Below are 20,494 nucleotides of genomic sequence, written 5' to 3'. Positions count from 1 at the left end.
TAAAACAGCAGGACTACGTCGCTTGAATTGTGATGTTCCTGTTCGTGTGAGTGTTTCAGGCGATTCTAGGAATTCAGCAAGCATACTCTTATTATCATTATTTAGCTGTGATATGTCTCTTACATTTGTCAACATATAGCTCGTCGAATTCAACAAATTCGAACTACAAATGTTCTTCAACATGGATTTCAGAAATCTCCTTTTTGGTCATATTATGGTCTTCAATGAAATGTTCCTCAATGGTGTGATTTTCGACATCCATTGGTTTGAACATTTTAAAATAATTTGACCAAAAAGAGCAGGCGACCTACCGTTACGAAATTTTTCACTTTTTGATTATTCTAACTCGATAAACAAATAGCTGTCAAGAAATAAAATCGAGGGGTGTCCAAAATAAGTTGATATCAATTTTTTAAGACATATTGTGGACACCATTTATTTAAGATTTTTTAGATAAAACATTACAAAGAAACCTTTTCAAACACGTAACATGCATAATACCAAATCAGGCAAACTAATTAAATCGATAAAAAATATTATAATTGTACATTTAAATCCAATTTGAAAATGTACCATTTCCACCGGTTCCTCTTGGCTATCGTTGAAACATGGAACGTTTTCGGTGATATTTTTGAAAACTGTGGATTCTGATGATTTTAAACAATTAGAGATGAACTAATGATATTGAAACTTAATAGACAACCCAAGAAATGTAATTGCTGCATCAAACCAAACAAATGCAGAGAAACTTGGCAGTGTAGGAGGCAAATACATTAACAGGGTCAAAAATATGTAGGGGTCCAAATTAGGTTGGTTACCCTAGTCACTGAGAAGTTTGATTCATCGTTGATAGAAGTAAGTTCGTCAGTAGCATTTCCGGCACAAGCAATACCTCCCAGTGAGATGTTTGAATTGCGATCATCGTTTCCGGACCTAGTAAGGCTTATAGCGTACCTTCTTCGGTTCAAGCACAACGCGCAGTGCAGCAATAAACAGTCCAGGAGAATTGGATTCCTTTCCCTCCAAGAACAGGAGGACGCTACGCTAAATTTGGTTCGTATATCCCAGCAAGAAAGCTACTGAACAGAATTACAAGATCTTGCGAATCAGGGTCACGTGAGAGACTCGTCATCAATAATATCACTCAACCCTCAACTAAGCGATGGCGTGATGCGCGTCGGCGGCCGGCTTGCTAAGGCATTCATGCCACAAGAGTGAAAACACACGTACATCCTACACCACAGCCATCCGCTAGCAACGATGATCGTCAGGTACTACCACCAAAGGCTGTTTCATGCGGGACAGCAATTACTCATCTCGTCAGTGCGGGGCAAGTTCTGGCCAGTTCACATCCACAGTTGGGCGAGGAAAGTGATTCACGACTGCATTCTGTGTTTTAGAAACAAACCAAAAATCTCTGAGCAAATTATGGCAGACCTTCCTTCGGAAAGAGTTAATCTCGCGCCACCGTTCCTGAAAGTCGAAGAAGACTACTGCGGTCCTTTCCAGATTAGTTATCCAAATCGACGAGCGTGTCCTGTAAAATGGTATGCGGCGATATTTGTTTGCCTAGTCGTGAAGGCTGTCCATTTGGAGTTGGTTTCGGACCTAACAACGCAAGCGTTTCTAGCAGCACTGAAACGTTTCGCTGCTCGGCGCGTCAGGCCTCAACTAATAATGTGTGACAATGCAACAACATTTGTCGGAGCTAAACTTGAGCTCACAGAGCTGCATCGACTCGTCCACAGTCAGCACTTCCAGGAAACTATAGTCAAGGACACTAGATATAAGCAGTTTTGAACTCCCGACCACTCACGCCGGTCAGTAGCGACCCCACCGATTATGAAGCATTGACTCACTTCCTGATGCAGCGTCCACTAACAGCTATCCCAGAGCCAGATTTGCAGGAAGTACCAAGCATATGGCAGAGAGCCCAATGTCTAACACAGCAGATTTGGAAAAAGTGGTCTACGTAGTATCTCTCTGATCTACACAACCGCACAAAGTGGACCAAAGAACGAAATAATATCTCGATTGGTTCAATGGTCCTACTTAAAGAAGAAAGCGCACCCCCTCTGAAATGGCATTTGGGTAGGGTCATCAGAATATTTCGCGGCTCTGATGGCAACATTCGCGGTGTCACCATACGCACTAAAGACGGATGCTTCGATAGAGAAATCTCGAAGGTCTGTCCGCTTCCCATCCGGGACAACACAGTAAGTAATCAAAATTCTGACCAATAAACACTCGCTGAGTGTGTATCGATGCAACTGCATCAAAAAGTTAAGCTAAAACTGATATCGTCAGCCGAGTATCATCATTATGAAGGCATAAATATACAGTTGGTAAAAGGTCTGTTCGGTATGGTCTGTCTCAACAAGTTATCACTGTGAACATCTCGGCGTACAAGCGTCGGCGTTGACCAAAGGGGTCATCGCATGGTTTGAGGCATATTAATCACATCGTTGTCGTTGGTAGCACAACAGCTATCGCAAGGTCACTACTCTTCCACTTGGAGGAAGCCATGGAAACCCTCCAACACCTTAGGCAGTTCGGTTAGCAATGGGCTTGGCCAGCTCATCACATCGATCGACATTCCGAAGGCAAGCCAACAAGGGTGGTCACTAGAGTGGCTCGCGGTTGTATGGAAAAAATTTAAAATGATTTAAACTAGCGGGCACAGCACTTTTTGAGTTCCTTTTGTGGTCCCAAATGCCTGTGCAACATTTGGTAGCGGTTGGTTGCTTCCCGGGTTTGCGCATTGCGTTCAAAGTTTGCATGGGATTTTATATGGGGAAATCAATTATTTTGCATTTTAATTAATAAAGATCCCTATTTCACTGATAATGAAAAACCAGCTACATAAAACTATAGTTCACACCTTGATTATCAACTTTGTCGAAGACCGTAACTAGCTACGAGTTTTCAAAAAATAGTTATAACGATTTTAAAACTTATGGTAAAATCCAAATGCAGAAATTGATTAGTTTTTCCAACACTGCCGGTGCACCACCGACATCGACATTAAAAACTTAGATAAATGAGAATATATTCATCGCAGAGACTTGATATCTTTGAATGAAATGTGCAGAATGAATTGCTGAATAAAATAGACTTAGTCAGAAAATGAAAAGAAGAGGGGGTGGGGGGGGGCTTGTGTACTCCCCAGTCCCTTTTTAGATTGTTTTGTATAAGACAAAGAATCATTACGTCCTTCTAAAAGTCAACGACTGAACTTTCTTAATATTTAGATAGACCCAAATATGAATCATACTTCAATCTTTGTTGTGGGAAAAAACATTTACAATATTTAGGATTTACACCTACAAATTTATGTTATTTTTGCTTGATGCAAAAACTAACTCAGGTCTGGAAATCGCGTTGGGTTCTAACCTGCAGTATATTGCTGGTCCACCAAGATCACCTCTGTTTTGCGTGAACCTAACTCAATTTCATCAAAAAACGCTTGTTTGCAGTAACTATCCTGGTTTCGTTCCTAGATTCTCCATCGAAAACTTCAATAAAAACAATTCCGAGACTTCAAGGAATCTAAGGATATGCATTTTTTTTTTAAATTCTGACTCTGAACGGCTAAGAAATAGGGTTTTAAAATATGTAAAACTTATAAACCGTTGTACCATTTTAAATGAGATAACAGTAGAGCCCTTAAATAGTAGCACTCAAACACGATTAATTTTTAATTCGACGGTACAAACCTGCGTTGAAGATGTGCTCCTTATGTTATAGGGTAAGGTGGGGTAAATCCGACCGTTGGGTAAACCCGACCTCCCTCTGTTACCGAAAATCAGAAGCACTACGCGAACTAATATCAATGGTGTCGTGTAGAGCATCGAAAATAATCATAATGGTGGCATGACAGCATTTTATTAGTCTACATTGAGATGCTCAAACGACGAAAAGTGTGTTTTTAAAACTTTTGATTTGACTTTTGTGCATTATTGCCTACAGGATATTTCTGATTGTTAAAGTGATTGCATAAAAAATGTAAGTTGATTTAAATTCTTTGATTAAAATCCTAGAAAGTGCTTAGATGAATTTGGTTCAACCTTTTTCATAACTTTTTTTAATTGCATCGTAATGAAAAATGACGCGGTGGGGCAAATCCGACCTCTAAATAGTGGGGTAAATCCGACCGCTTTTTTGCTAAGAAAATGTTTATTTATCAAATTGAAATATATTTTATTGTCATTTTTTATTATTTTTATGAAAAATGGTTCATAATTACAAACAAAAGACACAAAAACGTGATGATTATAGTATTCGTCAAGCAATTGCTGCGATGCAAATGGAAATATCATTACGTGCTATTGCTCGTGATTTTAGCATTCCAAGATTGACGTTGAACTCCATTTTCTTCATGTTACAATTCAATAACACAACATTCATTGATTTCTCATTGAAAAACCATAAAATTTGGATAAGATCTGCACTAAATCAACCAAAAACATAGGGGGTCGGGTTTACCCCACCATTTTTGAAAACAGCAAAAATGAACATTTTCGTAAAACGCTTGTATCTCAAAATATTTCCAAGATCCGAATAAAATGCTATATATGGAAAGTTGCCCAGGAGTTTCACCTTTAATTTGGTGTATAAAACGACTTGATTCGATGTAAAATGAGCATTTTACAGCCAAAACCATTTACTAGGTCGGATTTACCCCACCTTACCCTACTAAACTATCTAAAAAGGGAACTGGGGAGTACACAAGCCTCCCCCCTCCCTCTTCTTTTCATTTTCTGACTACATCTGTGTTATTCAGCTATTCATTCTAAACATTTCATTCAAAGGTACCAAGTCTCTGCGATGAATATATTCTCATTTATTCAAGTTTTAAATATTGGTGTCGCGGTGTACTGATAGTGTTGGAAGAAATAATTAATTTCTGCATTTGGATTGAACCATAAGTTTTAAAATCGTTATAACTATTTTTTGAAAACTCGTAGCTAGTTACCGGTTTCGACAAAGTTGTTAACCAAGGTTTGAATTATCGTTTTATAAACTTGGTTTTTCATATTGAGTGAAATAGCGATCTTTATTAACGTAAATGCAAAATAATTGATTTCCCCATATAAAATCCCATACAAACTTTAAACGCAATGCGCAAACCCGGGAAGCAACCGACCGCTCCCAAACTTTTCACAGGCATTTGGTACCACAAAAGGAACTCAAAAAGTGCTGTGCTGAAAAATGTCATTTTCGAGCCACTCTAGTGGTCACTCGACCACAATTGCATCTACGCAGCTGGACAACTACGACCCAGGTTCACACTCTACGGAGATTTCTCAGTCACCATCATTGCCTGGGTTGGTAAGTTGTTCCGGTTTACACAAATTTCTATTCAGTTCACTACATCCAGTCCTTTTCAAGGAAATCATCATCACCTAAAAATTTGCATCTACATCGAGCCAAGTAAGAAGGAAAGAAGCTATGCATCAACCGATGCACCAGCATGTCCAAAACCATATCCGATCAGAAGAGCAGATCCACACACAGCTAATACAACGATTCAGAATTAACTTAGCGACCCATTCATCTGAAAGAACGTGTATTCTACGAAACCAATCGACGAAGAATAAGTGTTCAGCGCTACACGCAGCAGCGTAACATCATCCCAACCATCACGAAGCAGCATAATTAGCCATCTAGCAGCAACATAACCATGCGAACTAGCATGGTATTACGCATCACCGTCAGGAGGTGGTACATCATCGGTATCATCGAGCAGCAGTACAGTGTTTCGATCAGACGAGCAATCAAAATGAATTAAATTGTGAATTTTAACTACATTGTCAGTAACATTAAAAATAGTAGAAGTTAGTTAGCAAACCCTAAGCGAAGTGAGTATTCTATTGAAACTCGTCTGGTTTCAAGGCGGTCGGCATGGTCGAAACAGCAGATAGGTTGCAATTAACATGCGCATCCCTAAAGCAGATCAGATTAGATTACTTTCAAAATCTCTCAATACTCTTATCTCTCACCAAGCACACCCGATACCGGGTAGATAAGGGCGATCAAGCCAAGCAATAAGGGCAGTTAAATTCAATCCTCAACATCGACTAATTGTTATATACCTAGTTCTCGTGCCGAATAAAACCCTAGTCCAGTAACCCAGTGCAGTTTTACTAAGGGCCAAATGAAGTGCAGCAGTGATCGAAGGCGAGGTCTATGACCTCGATGAGTAGTGTACCGTGTCTGGATGAAGAATCCCTTTATACAGCCCACTAACTTCAATGAACTGCGTGCCAGAACATACATGTAGAGGTATTAAAGCTACACTACCATTTGAGACAACGGATAGTACAAATATATGGCAGACACTATTCTAACCAATGGTTTCAATTGTGTAAACTGATAACTGATAAGGGTGAAAAGAGGTTCATTACCCTATAGATATTGGAAAACTATGTATATATTTGAACAGTTGAATTGCTTCATACAACGCTTAACTATACATTAGTTCTATAAACAAAAATACACATCAGAAATAAGCTTTGCACATGCATCAGACCCATATAACAAATGCATCATTTTTTTCTACCTCATCCTGAGGGATATTAGTCTGAGTTTTGACGATAGAAAAAAAACTTGCCTTTCATTATCCTTAGGAAACGTGAAAAATATTTTTCCGCCTCCATCTCTTTCTGAACATGTAATAATTTCGCACTTACGTCCCATTTTTGTTGTTGTGTATCGAAATGTGCAGTGCGCCCAAAATTGTGGAAAAGTAAACGTCATAAAATAGAGATACTAGCGCTACGAACGGATGGTTGGCCTACTACTGAATAATCAAAATCATCGTTTTTAGGAGTACGAGAAAAGCGTGTATGAGTGTTATGTTTGTTTGTCTGTGCCTTGACCATATCATGAACATATCCTACGAAGAAATGACATCTGAGGCCTCTAATAGGCATTGTCCCACTTTTTTTAGGATTGGTCTCAATGTGCACCGTCAATTCCAACATTAACTAAAGTGCAATTTCGTTAAAAACATTCAGTAACAATAGTCTCAACTAAAGAGACTAGAATAACAAAGAGACGTCATCTTAATTTAGTGAAAACAACTCAACTAGCAACCAAGCTACGGTTTACAAGCAACACTGCAAATATGCAAGCCTCACAAAACTTGTTTGTTGTTATTCTGTTTGTTTCTTTTAGCCAAAATAAAAATCTACCGCGACTTCTGGAATCTGAGTTTCTCGACCAGCTAAAACATGGTTTTATCTGGAATGAAATTTCACAGCAGCAAAACCACATTAGAACAAGAACAATTGCGATTTTTTGACATTAAAAATGTCTTACTTCACTATCTGGGGCTAGGTGCCATTCTAAAATCTAAACTATCTCCCATGTAACGAAACTATGTAAGGTTTGCACGCTTATAACTCCGATATTACTAGATGGATTTTAATCATTCATACACCAACCGATTCAGAAACACCTAACTTAAATATTGGTAATAATTTAATATCTCCCCAATAAAAGTAGACTTTTGGAAATTGATAAAATTAAAAAGTTCACGAAAACGGGAAAATTACCATTCGTGAGGCAGATTTCTCAGACACAGCCGTCCATAGAGGGCACCTTATTGGCTCAATCACACACGAAAAGTCATAAATAGAAGCGACGCATGTCCGTAAATCAGTTGTTGCTCTTATCCCATGCGAGCAACATCGTCTCCGGGCGATGCAATAAGCGCTATCGATTTTCGGCAACGTTGGCATTTGCACACACTCGCACCTAAGTGACTAAACCATATACGGTTAGTTTATAAATAGAGGTGACGCGTACCAGTGATGTCAGATCTACGGAAATCTCCCTAGATCTACGGATTTGAAGGTTTTCTACGGATCTACGGATCCGTAGATGAAATCTACGGAAATAGAATGTTTTCTACGGAAATCTACGGATTTATTTCGGTGTACCTTAGAAGGTTACCAACGATGATCCACGGATATTTTTTCTATTGGGAAAACATCTTAATTATTTTACAGTATGCAAAATAATTAAAGACATCCTCGTTCTTTTCTATTGAATCCCATTACCGCTACTTGATTGCCACATTTTATCACGACGACGAACTTTATTAATTTTTTATTTGTTGGCTTTGAAATCAAAAATTTGAAAAGTATGCTCATCGTACAATACAATAAACCTTTCCTATGAACAAAAATATTGGGACAATAAATGGGGGTCTTTAATTTTTTTAAATACTGTAAGCCTTAAAAAGAATTTGCAAAAGCTATTTGAGCATTAATACATACCAGCGATTGATAATACAATTCGAATAAAACGCTTCCCAAAACTTCTATCCCATTTCGGTGATAATTAGACGGGGACTTTGAATAACTGTATGTAGATTAAAGTGACCAAACGTTCCGAATTAGGCGAAACAGTCTCCGATAGGACAAACGTATCCCGCATGGCCAGACGTCCTGGAAAGTGTCCAGCATTTTCCAAAATGATTTTTATTTAAAAGTACCTCAGGAAAGTTGATATTGTACAAAGCAGTTATAAAAGATTTAGATTCGTGGTGCCCAATCTCCGAATAACGTTTGGATACGCGCAAATTGAGGAAATATATTCTAACTTCAACTTTGAAAATACTACTAGTATGAGTCAACTCATGAATTTTCACGTTATTGTCTAACGAAAATTTTGCAGATGCCTTGGAAATGTTCAACTTCAATAGCTTCCTTGAACGCGTCCCGCATTCATCCCGAAATCATCTGATCACTTTAATATAGTTCAAATTAAGAAATCCAACAGAAGTCGTATACTAACTATCATTTGAATAAAATCTAATATATTTTCTCATTTGCAAATGAAAATTCATCGAGAATCGCACATATTAGTACGGTTTTTCGCAGTGCAGATTCAGGAAGCAAATGGGTTCTCGTAAAGCAGCTGAAGATAAACTGTCAAAACCGAACTATGTCTCGCAAGTGAACTGCGTACGGCAACCGCAACCAATCTATATGCCAGGCGACCACTAAAATCTACGAAGATTGCGTAAAACATGACGTAAAGCCTAATCTCCGGAGGAGGCACATGTCGAAAATGAAGAATTATTTTATCCAGTTATTGACAGAGCTTAAAACAAATGACATCGCTGTAGAAGATGCTAACTTCTGCCTTAAAACTGTCGACGTAACAACAAATGAATGCTTTGGTTGGTGAATGAATTTATATTTGCTCTGCACTCAAGCATTCGATTCTGCATGAAATTTCAGTCAGTTGGAAAGTGAATGAATGAGGGAGGCGTTGAATCTGAATGTCGGTTTCGGTAAATGTAAGCAGAAATAGGCAACTGATTTTGAAATTTCGTAACACTGGTTATTGATAAGAAGAGTCTCCAATCAACCACAAACGACAACGGCTGAAGGTTGATCAATCTCAGCGCGGTCAAAGGCAAATACGAATATCTGTAGCACATATATAGCACGAAATACTATTAAGATGTACATCTAGAAATACCCAAATGGCGACACGCGCTACAAAATCAGTCGGATATTTCTTCGATGTCATAGATGAGAACCGAACGTTGCCGCTGACCATGTTCTGGTGATGTGAGAGATTTGCACTAGACCAGACTAGAAGGGAAATGATTGCAGAGGCTTGTAAAATTAAAGTTGACTTTACCCAAATCGTTTCCCAAAATTGCCCCAAAGCACATATGGTTCTTAGAAGGAGGTAAAAAGAGGTGCACTCACCTTAATGATGTTGGCCGTCGTCATCATGTGACCCCGGGAATTGCTTGAGAGCTGCCTATTCCAGAACACCGTCACTGGTTTATTTATCCTAAGCGAATTAGTCATTCCTCACAAATACACAGCGCTCTTCCGCGACTAGATGGTTCGCCGACACAACATATTCGATCCGAGAAATTTCACAATAACCGCTCCGTTGCCGCAAATGAATCTGCTGCTTTGCCGTTGCATTGGTAGTGGCGGTTGTTTTCCCACCGTTTTCCACCCGCGCTGTGGTTGCTTTCCCGGGCAGTCTGAACAATTGAGGTCTGTAATACTGTCTTCTTTGCAGATCCGGATCCGCTGTACAGGTTTCGATCGCCTTGTTCGGAAACTTGATCACGTACTCGGTTGACCAAACCGGTTCTCCTCAGGATTTGGCCAACCGCACCGGACTCTGGCTGTTGCGATCGAACCGAAATGTCGTGGTGATTGTTGCCACTACGAGTATTGCCGACCTGGGAAGAGCCGGACTGCACGGACTTTCCTCTCGGGACCGGGCCGACGTCGCCGAGGGATGATTATTGGATGCTCCCGAATAGTTGTTGCCGTCTTTCTCTTGATTTTACCGGCGAACTCGTTGGAACCTAGCATCCGCACGGCAGCGTGGTTTGCTCTTATATTCACTGCCGGCGCTGACCCTTGCGGCACTATTTTATACTCACGCCTCGTGATGATGGGGATGTTTTACTTATCTCCTGCCTATGATGGTACGGATGCGAGAGTGGTATCTTCGGTGTTAACGGTATCGCATGTGTTCCCGGCGACTGCTGATAACACGACGGTCCTCCTTTTTTCCGTCCGCAGGATCAGCCTCCGTTTGCTCGTACCTGCCCTCTTTTCGATTGAACGCTAACCTCTCTACTGACTTTTCTCCACGTTTTTTTTCCTTTTTTCTACCTTTTTGACGTTTTAGCCTACGTCCGGTTTTTGTTGCCAGACAAATTTGTTTTTGTCAAGCGAGTGTTTTATTTGCACACCTTCTTCTGTCGGGTATGCCGTGCACGCTTATCATAATTACCTTAATGAACCATAATTTAATTTTATAATTTAATTCAATATGCACATTATCTTAACCATTATGTGCAAACATAACATAACATTACCGAAGCGGATGAATTTTTCATGCATCGTAGCTAGTGATGCATGAAAAATTCTAAAACTTTTCCTTACAAAAAGTCGGTCAGAGACGGTGGATCGCTCAGGAGACTTGCACGAACAACAGGTTCAACAAGTACAAGCATAACGCAAATCCTAAACTGCAAACCTCTACGCTTGCTAAATCTTCATCTCATCTAAACTAATCCAATCACACACCAGCGAGTTCTGGCAAAATTTGCGATCACCAACACCAACAAATCTTTGGTAAAATTGTCTCCGACTGAGTTTTTATTCATGCTTCTCTGTACCTCCCCCACTTCGGCTCAACAGGCAAATAATCATTACTAATTTTAACACTAAACTAGTAGGATTATAATTAAGTTACGAGAAGTTACAATTAACAGTGATAGTATTCTTAGTGTGGGGATTATATTTGCGCAGGAGAAGGGGTATTTAATTCCTAAACCGCCGTGAGTCCGTAGCAAGGGTTTTACCGCGCCCAGAATCGCGTTTCTTTTGATTTTCATGACGGCCCCTGCTACAATTGAGTTCCCTCCGATCTTATGGATCTTGTTAGCACTGGATCTGACCACAGTTTGACACCAATCCAAGAAATGGTTATTTTGATTCCGCGAAGCGTATTGTATTGAGTGGCTTTTTTATTTTGTCGTAGCTGGTGTTGCTCATAGCTGGTTAACTTATCCGAATTTATTCGTTCCGTCAGCGTTTTGATTCGTGAACTGTATCAGTTTCTCTCGCTCTGACAAACGGCTGACCCGCGGAGGCTTGCGTGTCGTAAACACTCGTACTTCGATTTCTCCCGTATCGAGAACGGCAAACGCTCGAACGTTTTGTAGGCAGCAGGAGTTGACAGGTTGTGAGGAGGGTATGGTTCTTGGCTTCGTCATGCTCGAAATCCCCGCTATGAGCGGTGTGTGTCCGTAGGTGATTCCGCTTCGCCACGGTCTGCTGTGCTCAATTGTTGTCCTGGTTTGCCCTGCTCCATCCGCTGCATGGTTTTGCTCGCTCCGAAAAATGCTCGCGCGCTTGCGCCAGTGACTGAGGTCTATAACTTGGTTTGATGTGTCACCATGAAGCAGCTTACCTATGAGATTGACTTTTGCTATGTCTGCGGAGTCCAGAGGGGTCCGCCTTCGTCGACCTGCACCCCTGTGCAACGGCTCAAGGTTTTCCCGAGACTCGCTCCGAAAGTTCCGTCTCTAGTTTGCGGTTGCCTGCCTTCCTTCCTGTTGCGCTCGCGTGCTCGCTGGTCGATTTTTCTCGTTCCGAAATGGCGCGCCTGCTGTGGGCTTCTGCTTTCTCGAAATGCGTTTTCTCTCGAATCGCTAACGGCGTGCCTGCTGAAGGCTTCTGCTTCTCGACGTGCGCTTTCTCCCGATTTGCTAACGGCGTGCCTGCTGAAGGCTTCTGCTTCTCGACGTGCGTTTTCTTCCGATTCGCTAACGGCGTGCCTGCTGAAGGCTTCTGCTTCTCGTTGGTGGAAGTTCTGTACCGTCCTTCACGCCACGACCGCTCCTTACTGCGACTGAGAGTTGTCATGGGCCTTCCTAGACAACTCCTCGAATCCATTTGACGCTGGCTGGTGTGCCATGGTGGGGAGGTAGTTTGAAAGAAGTTATTGCTCACCACACCATGACAGGGCACGATTTGTCCCGATCGGCTAACGGTATTTTTGGAGCACATTGCTCATGGTTAGCAGGGTGAAACCCGCCGACATAGCTGAGTATATTTTCTCTAATCTGCCTTGATGTCCTTCGCATGGTATCTGCCCTTTCTTCCTGTTGGCACATCCTCCAGCAAATATAGGTTGGCTCCGAGGGTTTCCTTTATGATGGCCGGTGTGAACTTCGGATCCAGTTTTTGGTTGACATGGTCCGCCTTTGAGGACAGGCCGAATGTTCTTCGCCACACCAGGTCCCCCACCTTGAATGATACTGTTCGTTTACGGAAGTTGTAACGCTGCTTCGCCTTTTCGTGGTTGTTTTGTATGCGTTGTACAACGAACTGCTGAATTCGCCTGATCTTTGATAACCGCATGTCCTGTGCCACCTTCGGGTCATCGTGACTGTTTAGTTCTTGTTGTTTGTACAGATCCGTGTGGAGAATCAGGTCTCTGCCGAAATTTGCAGCGTGCGGACTTACGCCGGTCGCCTCATGTTTAGCACTGTTGATGGCCGCAGTGATTGCTGGGAGCTGCTCGTCCCATTCTCGGTGATCTCCATTTAACAGGGAACGAATACATGTTACTAGGACTCTGTTGACCCTTTCCGTGTTGTTGACCATTGGACAGTAGAACGCCGTTTTCATGTGGGCGATGTTGTGTCGTGACAGCAACGATTTAAATGCAATTGACTCGAATTGCTTTCCGTTGTCGGAGATTACTATCCGCGGGCGTGAGAATTTCAAAAATACTTCCTTCTCCAGGAATTCCGTCATTTTCACCGAATCTGCGCTGCGCATTGGGTGCACGATGATATATTTCGTAATCCAGTCCACGATAACCAACATCACTGTGTTGCCTCGCTTCGATCTGGGCAGCGGACCTACGAAGTCCATCGAAACCAGTTCCCATGGCATTCTAGCCGGCTTCAGCTTTCCCATTGTTGGCATCATCTGTGTGTTCGGTGCTTTACTGGCCTTGCACGCGTCGCAATCTCGAATATACTTGCTGATTTCCAGCTGCATTTTTGGCCAATAGAAATGAGATTGTATCTTCTGCCAAGTTTTGTGGAAACCAAGGTGTGCGGCTGTCGGGGAATCATGGAACCGCTTTATGACCTCGATCCGTTCCTCGCTTGGAACAACCTTCTTCCATCTGTGTGTCGTGTTTCCCATTTCGTCCTTGCAAAGACAGTTCTTGTACAGCTCGTTTCCTGTCAATCGAAAGTCCGGGAAGTTATCACCGTTCTTTGCAACACGTTCTTGTAGGCTCTTATACCAGCCATCTTTGATTTCTTCCGTCGCGAATACCATGCTTGCAACGATCCTCGACAACGCATCCGGTACAACGTTAATGCTTCCCTTCCGGTATTTGATCTCAAAGTCATACGCGTTCAATCTTAATAGCCATCTACTCATTAGCGCCGTCGGGTTTTTCATCGACCTTAAGTAACTCAACGCTGCGTGATCACAGTACACCGTAAACCGTATGCCTTCAACGTATCCACGGAACTTTTCGATCGCGCGGATTACGGCCAAACATTCCCGCTCTGTCACGGAGTATTTCCTTTCGGATGAAGACAGCTTTTGAGAGAAATAGCAAATTGGATGCTCTTCCCCATCTATCTCCTGCGTCAGTACTGCGCCTATTGCCACATCGCTGGCGTCGCAAGCAATTGAAAACGGTTTCGTGTAATCTGGCATTGCCAATACCGGTGCCGACACCAACGCTGCTTTGAGTTTCAGGAAAGCTTGTTCAGCCTGTGAATTCCAACAGAATTTACTTTTCGTTTTCGTTAGTTCCGTGATTGGAGCTGCGATTCTAGAGAAGTCCACGATGAATCGCCGGTACCAATTGCAAAGACCAAGGAATCTTTGCACTTCCTTTCTAGTCGATGGAGAAGGGAACTTAACGATACTTTCGATTTTGTCCTCATCCACTTTCCAACCGTCTTCATTTAGGATGTAGCCGAGGTATTTGATTTCACGCCGGCAAAACTTCGATTTTTCCGTTGATATCGTCAAGTTTGCATGCCGTAACCGTTTGGCTACCTCCTCGAGCGTCTTTATGTGTTCCTCGAAAGTCCTGGAACAAATGATGATGTCATCCAGGTAGTGGAATACTTCAGGTTCCATATCTGCAAACAGTCGCGTCATCAACCGTGCTAGGGCTTGACGGGCCGTACACAGTCCAAATGGGACAACCTTAAATTGGAAGTGTCCTCTCGAAGGAACTGTAAACGCCGTCAGCGGTCTCGAATCCGGATGTAGCGGTAATTGCCAAAACGCATCCTTCAAATCTATCGACGAGATGTAATTGCAGCCGCCGAGATTATTTAGAATCGAGGAAATCTGAGGTATCGGATAGCCTTCATTCACCATCACGGAGTTCAAGTGTCTCGCATCCAAGCAGATGCGATGTTGTCCCGTTTTCTTTTTCACCGCCACTAGAGGGTTATTCCACGGTGAATACAGTGCATCTTCGATTACGTCCAACGAGATCATTCTGTCGATTTCTCGGTTTACCTCCTCCAGTACGTACGGGGACATTGGATAGTAGCGTTGCTTGCGTGGTGCTGCTTGTCCAACATCAATACGGTGCTCATACATGGTAGTCCTGCCTATCTTTCCGTCTTTCGCCTTTGGAAACATATCAATCGTACGTTGAAGTTGTTGTTGTTGCTCGATGTTCAGCTTTTTCATGGACTCGTCTTCTTTCAGCTCAGTGTCCTGTACTTCGGTTTCCATTGTACAACAAATCGCCTTTACACCGAATTTTTCCCAGAAGTTCATTCCTAGGATCACACAGTCTGGAATGGTGGGTACTAGAAGCGCCGGAATTGTGTCATTTCGATTGTTGTATACTACGGGCAGTCGGGTGAAACTGCTGATCCTGTGCAGCGTGCCATCAGCTGTTTTGATACCACCTTCGACAGAGCCTATCCGCAACGATAGGTCTTCTCGACCAACTTTGCATATTTTCCTCCTAGAATCGAGCAATTCGCGCCGCTGTCGAGCAGTGCCGTTATTTTCCTTCCCATCACACTGATTACTGCGTGTGGCCGGTTGTCATGTCCAGAATTGCTGATAATGGATTTGATGTTTTGAAATTCTGGAATGGTTGAGGGATTCTCGAATTGCTGCGGAAAATCATTTCCCTCTATTGTCTGTTCTCCGCTGTTCCGTTTCCCGCATCCGTTCTGCAAGAGAAACAGCTGCGCAGTGAATATCCTTTCCGCCCACATCTGTAACAGAATAATGGGTTTGTTTTTTGCGACGGTGGAAAGGTTGGTCTTTGTCCTCTTGCTGATAATTGCAATTTCATTTCACTGACCTGCTCCATTAGCTGATCTATTTTCAGTTGCCACGGATCTTCAGCATCCTGCGACTGAGTGGCCTCGTAGCTCGGGTATGGACACTCCATTGTACCATTCTCTCCTGACAGGTTCTCCATTTCTACCGCATGAACTCGACTGAATCGTGGTTGATATTGTGAGGTGTGTGTCGGCTTCGGTGTGACCGTTGGCGTTGCAAAGTTTGGTTCTAACAATGCACCGTGCGGTATGGGAAGACGCCGTTGCCTGCTTAAAAGCAATCTAGTTTCGTCATAGCTGATGCAAACCTCGACCATCTCCTGCAGTGTCCTTGGTCTTGCTGCCGTGACGATCGCCGCGTAATCCGCGTTCATGTTTTTCTTGACATTGAAAAACTTTTCCTCTTCCTGCATTGGTGGTTCTACAAAACGAAATAGAGCTGAGATGTCCCGATAATATTTGGCGAATGACTCATTGAGCCCTTGGAACCGAAAGCATGCCTCCAGCCGCAATATCTGCGCGTACCCGCTGGGTAAAAACTCCTTGCGAATCTCCTGCTTGAATGCCTCCCACGAGTTCAATCTGTGCTGCGTCATAGCTCGAGCATACCAATCAAGCGCGTCCTCCTGCAACAAATGCTTGATTGATGCCAGCAGCGTGTCATCGTTCATTCCTTCCGATCTGGCGAATGTTTCCACCCTATCCAGAAAAACATTCAGCGATGTGGTGTCTTTCTCCCCCCTGAACTTGAACGGCCAGTTATGCACTGCCTTCAGCATTCGCCTGTCTTCACTACGATCTTGTGCTGGTCTCGATTCCCGTCGCAGTAGATGACGTAATAAATCATCTCGAAGTCCGTCGAATTCTTCCCATGCGTTGCGACATCGATTGTGTCTGTTTGGGTTGCGCGCCTGTTCAGCCTCCTGCTGTGTTATTGGTGGTGGTGGCCAAATGACTTCTGCTGTGTCGATGTTGTTCAGATGCGACTGCTCTTGATCTTCGCTCGTTGCTCCTCTCCTGTTGCTGTTGTTTGCTAGATTTCCGGATTGGAATGGGGTGTAGTGCGAGCTCCCATCGAAACGTGCTCCGGTGAAATCCGGCCACGCCAAACCGCTGCCGTGTCCTGCTGAAAGTGGTGAGCTGGTTGGAGGTAACGAGGTGTGTTGCCTGCTATCGCTAGCACTTGTGGCCTTGTTTCTGCCCATCGGTACGCCTAACTGTTCTCTTCCTCCACCACTTCCGTCTACCACTCGGGTAACTGCTCTATTTAGTACACTGTTCACATCACATTCCATTACTTTAACCAACGTCTGAAGTGAACTGTGCGCTTCCGCGAACCCATCCGGAGGTTTCAAGATTGCTAACCGGAATCGATAATGTGCGATACGCGATCGAAGCTGTGCGAGCATTTCAATATTGACGTCTCTGAGAGCAACACTAACCTGCTTATGTAATTCGTAAATCTGGATTTGACACCTTTCCATGTTTACTGTGGGGCTTATAGCGTGCTCTGCGCTATCCCGTGTCACATTCCGTGCTGCATCCTCTCGGATTGCCTTATGCAAAAGTTGCACTTTCGTGCGATGAGTCTTTGGTCCTAAGTTAACCACATGTCTCAAAGCCAATTCATACTCAATCTCTTCATCGATTAAGTGTGTGTAATCCATTATCTAAGATCGGTTTCACAAATCGAATTGCAAGCTTAAAAAATTCGAGTGAAATCTACACTAAAACTATCACAAGAATATAATCAAAACTCAATACTAACGGTAATGTATCTTAAATGTGGGGTTTTTAGTTGGGCCCCAATGTAAAATTAAAGTTGACTTTACCCAAATCGTTTCCCAAAATTGCCCCAAAGCACATATGGTTCTTAGAAGGAGGTAAAAAGAGGTGCACTCACCTTAATGATGTTGGCCGTCGTCATCATGTGACCCCGGGAATTGCTTGAGAGCTGCCTATTCCAGAACACCGTCACTAGTTTATTTATCCTAAGCGAATTAGTCATTCCTCACAAATACACAGCGCTCTTCCGCGACTAGATGGTTCGCCGACACAACATATTCGATCCGAGAAATTTCACAATAACCGCTCCGTTGCCGCAAATGAATCTGCTGCTTTGCCGTTGCATTGGTAGTGGCGGTTGTTTTCCCACCGTTTTCCACCCGCGCTGTGGTTGCTTTCCCGGGCAGTCTGAACAATTGAGGTCTGTAATACTGTCTTCTTTGCAGATCCGGATCCGCTGTACAGGTTTCGATCGCCTTGTTCGGAAACTTGATCACGTACTCGGTTGACCAAACCGGTTCTCCTCAGGATTTGGCCAACCGCACCGGACTCTGGCTGTTGCGATCGAACCGAAATGTCGTGGTGATTGTTGCCACTACGAGTATTGCCGACCTGGGAAGAGCCGGACTGCACGGACTTTCCTCTCGGGACCGGGCCGACGTCGCCGAGGGATGATTATTGGATGCTCCCGAATAGTTGTTGCCGTCTTTCTCTTGATTTTACCGGCGAACTCGTTGGAACCTAGCATCCGCACGGCAGCGTGGTTTGCTCTTATATTCACTGCCGGCGCTGACCCTTGCGGCACTATTTTATACTCACGCCTCGTGATGATGGGGATGTTTTACTTATCTCCTGCCTATGATGGTACGGATGCGAGAGTGGTATCTTCGGTGTTAACGGTATCGCATGTGTTCCCGGCGACTGCTGATAACACGACGGTCCTCCTTTTTTCCGTCCGCAGGATCAGCCTCCGTTTGCTCGTACCTGCCCTCTTTTCGATTGAACGCTAACCTCTCTACTGACTTTTCTCCACGTTTTTTTCCTTTTTTCTACCTTTTTGACGTTTTAGCCTACGTCCGGTTTTTGTTGCCAGACAAATTTGTTTTTGTCAAGCGAGTGTTTTATTTGCACACCTTCTTCTGTCGGGTATGCCGTGCACGCTTATCATAATTACCTCAATGAACCATAATTTAATTTCATAATTTAATTCAATATGCACATTATCTTAACCATTATGTGCAAACATAACAGGCTACACGCAATCAGGGATCGATATGGTGATCTACAACATAAAAATGAGGGTACCACAAAAATGACCTAGCGGAGTTGTAAGAATGCTGAAAAAACGCTCTATTTCTTTCTCCGTGACCCTGGGACATGGTACCAACTAGCACACTGTGCACATATAACCAACAAACTGCCACGTGCCAGTTCTAACACTAACTAACGGAACAATCAACATACTATGGAAACAGTAGTATAAAATCTCAAATTTGCCAATTGCGGCGTGCATTTACTGCAAGCAGCATTCAGTTGCAACGCCTCATTCATTCATTCCTTCAACTGCATGTTGACTAAAGTTTAAAGCAGAATCGTATTCCTGCAGCTCGGAGAAAATATAAATGCATTCACCTAGCAAAACATCCCTGGTAACAATTGCGGTTTTATGAAGCTCTTGAAGCTCTTCTTAAAACTTAGAATGCACTTGTAGTGTGCTCTAGAGCTTCCGTTTCCCGACGGTTTTCAGCTTCCCGGGATTCGGGAAATTAATATGAAAATTCCCGGGATCCCGGGAATATGGAAAAAATAAAAAAGTGGATCATTTTCTTGAAAAAAGGTAAAATTGAAAAGTTTTCATACCCTTTTGATTGCATGTATATCTGTCTTAAAAGAAGTTGTCAGAAGATGCCGATTGGGTGGAGTACACATCACTGAATCATTTGATAACTCGTCACTCAGTTTGCATAACATCAGCTTCTTTTAAAGATTTTCTTGGGTATATGTACAACTTAAATTTGGTTATTAGGATTATAATTGGGACGATATACTAAACGCAGCTGCTGGAGTTACTGTCCAAAATTGGAATGAGTATCAGAACATTTCGATGGAATGTTAACTTAATGCAAACCACCTTCTTTGGTAATCTTGAATGAAATGATTGAGCTGCTTCAGGGTATTGTGCAATTATTTTCGATCAAATTAGAAAACATGATATATGGAATTCATTTCCGTCACATTAGTATCATTGCGAATTAAGTATGCATCAAAATCAAGCGGATAATGGACGAAATGTGCTGCGATGGGTGAAGTCTACCATCGATTTCCTGTTACGAGTGAATATCTGTCAGAAACTGAATTTCTTGATCTTAAGGCGAAAGGTTACAGGATCGGCTGCTGCGCTTTCTCGAATTTTTAAAACTTTTACGTAAAAGATATCAACAATCCCTCTCGTGTAAAGTTGCGCAAGGAGTTAAGCTATTTTTTGGTATAACTAAAATTTTAAAATTTTGATGATTGCTCTCGGCTAGCATTTTCTAGTTCGAACCAAAATATCTTCAATATTTTATTCAAAAGTACCCCATATTATTGCATAGGATTGTAGCTTGCTTTGTGTAGAATTTTTCGTTCGCTTACATTACATAGCTACGATGCTTCGTTTTTGAGTTATTCATATTTTAGTAAAGTTGATGAAATACTCATATTTGCAGCCGCATTTTTACCAAACGCCGTATGTCCATTCTAACTTCAGTGAAAATGAATACAACGCGCACGCGCATGCATGATGTCGGTTTTGTGCCAGACCGGACAAAGCGATACTACATTGATACAGAGAAAAACGTGTAC

The 20,494-nt window shown here is 42.6% G+C and overlaps 1 protein-coding gene across 1 annotated transcript in view; it reads left to right on the top strand.

Annotated features, from left to right (window-relative positions):
• The window catches only part of LOC131683235 (neurogenic locus notch homolog protein 1), a 542,971-nt gene that overhangs the window by 328,604 nt on the left and 193,873 nt on the right, over nucleotides 1-20,494 (top strand). The gene's annotated exons all lie outside the window — the stretch shown is intronic.

Source organism: Topomyia yanbarensis, chromosome 2, assembly GCF_030247195.1.
Source record: "Topomyia yanbarensis strain Yona2022 chromosome 2, ASM3024719v1, whole genome shotgun sequence".
Classification (NCBI taxonomy): Eukaryota; Metazoa; Arthropoda; class Insecta; order Diptera; family Culicidae; genus Topomyia; species Topomyia yanbarensis.
The sequence above is the reverse complement of the archived record's forward strand: the minus strand, read 5'-3'. Positions and strand labels throughout refer to the sequence as shown.